Source organism: Somniosus microcephalus, chromosome 7 (assembly GCF_052327205.1).
Source record: "Somniosus microcephalus isolate GS21.2 chromosome 7, FLI_Smic_1.0, whole genome shotgun sequence".
In the NCBI taxonomy this organism is placed as follows: Eukaryota; Metazoa; Chordata; class Chondrichthyes; order Squaliformes; family Somniosidae; genus Somniosus; species Somniosus microcephalus.
Window position 1 is genome coordinate 201277223 of NC_140993.1, and position 2500 is coordinate 201279722.

At 44.3% G+C, this 2500-nt stretch overlaps 1 protein-coding gene across 4 annotated transcripts in view; it reads right to left on the reverse strand.

The window, feature by feature from the left end:
- Positions 1-2500, reverse strand: part of deptor (DEP domain containing MTOR-interacting protein) — a 121451-nt gene that overhangs the window by 36484 nt on the left and 82467 nt on the right. The window lies entirely within an intron of this gene.

Below are 2500 nucleotides of genomic sequence, written 5' to 3' on the forward strand. Positions count from 1 at the left end.
CCCCTCTTTAGTAGGTGACAGCAGAACCAGGTCGTCTGCATAGAGGAGGAATTTAACCTTGGATTCATATAGGGTGAGGCCGGGTGCTGTAGATTGTTCAAGTAGTTTTGCCAATCCATTTATGTAAATATTAAAGAGTGTCGGTGAGATTGGCGAGCCCTGCGTCACCCCCCGCCCCTGTGGGAAGTATTTTGTTTGTTTGTCTCCAATTTTAACTGCACATTTGTTATTTGTATACATTGATTTAATTACATCATATGTTTTCCCTCCTACCCCACTTTCGATAAGTTTCAGGAATAAACCGTCATGCCAGATGGAGTCGAAAGCCTTCTGGAAATCTACAAAGCATGCGTAGATTTTGCTTTTGTTATGGTGAACGTGTTTGTCAATTAGGGTCTGTAGGGTGAAGATATGATCGGATGTTCTATAGTTTGGCAGGAATCCAATTTGGCTTTTACTCAAGACATTGTGCTCCTCAAGGAAGTTTATAAGTCTTTTGTTTATGATGCTACAGAATACCTTCCCCAGGTTACTGTTTACACAGATGCCTCGATAGTTGTTTGGGTCGATTTTGTCCCCACTTTTGTATATGGGCGTTATGAGTCCTTTGTTCCAGATATCAGGGAAATAACCGACACTCAGAACCAAGTTGAAGAGTTTTAGGATAGCCAGTTTCATTTTGTTGTCTGTGTGTTTAATCATCTCGTTTAGTATGCCGTCTGTCCCGCAGGCTTTTCCTGGTCGCAGGTCCTTGAGTTTTTCAAGAAGTTCTTTTTCTGTTATTATGGCGTCCAGCGGGTTTTGGTTATCTTTTATGGCCATTTCTAGCTTTTCCAGTTTTTTGCATATTTGGTGTTGCTCTGGTCTTAGTGTGTTTTCCTGGTATAATTTTTCAAAGTGGTTTACCCATGTGTCCCCATTTTGAATGGCCAAATCGTCGTGTTGTTTTTTGTGTAGTGTTTTCAAGTTTTCCCAGAAACAATTGGAATCAATGGATTCCTCCATGGAGCTGAGTGTAATCTTAATATATTGTTCTTTTTTGGTTCTGAGTGTGTTTCTGTATTGTGTTAGTGTCTGACAATAAGTAAGGCGTAGTTCCTCGTTTTCTGGATGTCTGTGTTTTTGGTTTGATATTTTTCTAAGTTTTTTCCTCATGTTATGGCAATCTCGGTCAAACCATTTTTCATAGTTTTTTGTTTTGGGTTTGTTCTTGCGAGCTTTCAAGTTTGCATTTGTTGCCAAATTATCAAAAATATTGTTTAGTTTACTAACTGCCCGGTTTACGCCTTCTTTATTGTGAGTGTATATGTTATCCAGAAAGGTGTCTAAGAGAGCTTGAGTTGATGCATTGCTAATTGTTTTCTGGTATTTTTCCGTGTCGTTTTTGGCCCATCTGTACGATTTTTTGGTGTTGTACAGTTTACTGGGTTGTGTTTCTATGTTGTTTGTTTCTGTCTTTTTGAGGAACATAGTAATTTGACTGTGATCTGACAGTGTTGTTTGTGGTTTGACTGTGAATGCTCTGAAAGAGGATGGGTCTAAGTCTGTACTCATATAGTCTACTGTGCTGCAGCCAAGAGGTGAGCAGCAGGTCGATCTTCCTAGGAGGTCTCCTATGAACCTACCATTGACAATGTACAGACCCAGGTTTCGACAGAGCTGTAGTAGCTGTTTTCCGTTGGTATTTGACTGCTTGTCGCATTTATGCCTGTATGGAAGGGAAGGGATGTCAAAGTGGTTATTCCCGAAAACGTAATTGTTTCCCTGATTATTGGTGAAGTCTGGTTCTTCGCCCGTTCTTGAATTGAGGTCCCCACAGATCAACACGTTCCCCTGGGCCTGGTATTGGATAATTTCCCCCTCCATGTTGGAGAAGGTGTCCTCTTTAAAGTACAGGGAATCGATTGGAGGGATATAAAGTGCGCAAATGTAAACATCTTGGGTGTTTGAGATAATCTCCCTCTCAAGTTTGAGCCACATATGGTTTTCGCCCTTTTTTATAAATTTGATGTAATTCTTAAGTTCTGTTTTAAACCAGATCTGTTTTAAACCAGATCTCTCTCTCTCCTCTCCTCCCCCCTCTCTCTCTCTCTCTCTCCTCCTCCCCCCCTCTCTCTCTCTCCTCCTCCCCCCTCTCTCTCTCCTCCTCCCCCTCTCTCTCTCTCTCCTCCTCCCCCCTCTCTCTCTCCTCCTCCTCCCCCTCTCTCTCTCTCTCTCTCTCCTCCTCCCCCTCTCTCTCTCTCTCCTCCTCCCCCCTCTCTCTCTCTCTCCTCCTCCCCCCTCTCTCTCTCTCTCCTCCTCCCCCCTCTCTCTCTCCTCCTCCCCCCTCTCTCTCTCTCTCCTCCTCCCTCTCTCTCTCTCCTCCTCCCCCCTCTCTCTCTCTCCTCCTCCCCCCTCTCTCTCTCTCTCTCTTCCTCCCCCCTCTCTCTCTCTCTCCTCCTCCCCCCTCTCTCTCTCTCTCCTCCTCCCCCTCTCTCTCTCTCTCTCCTCCCCCCTCTCT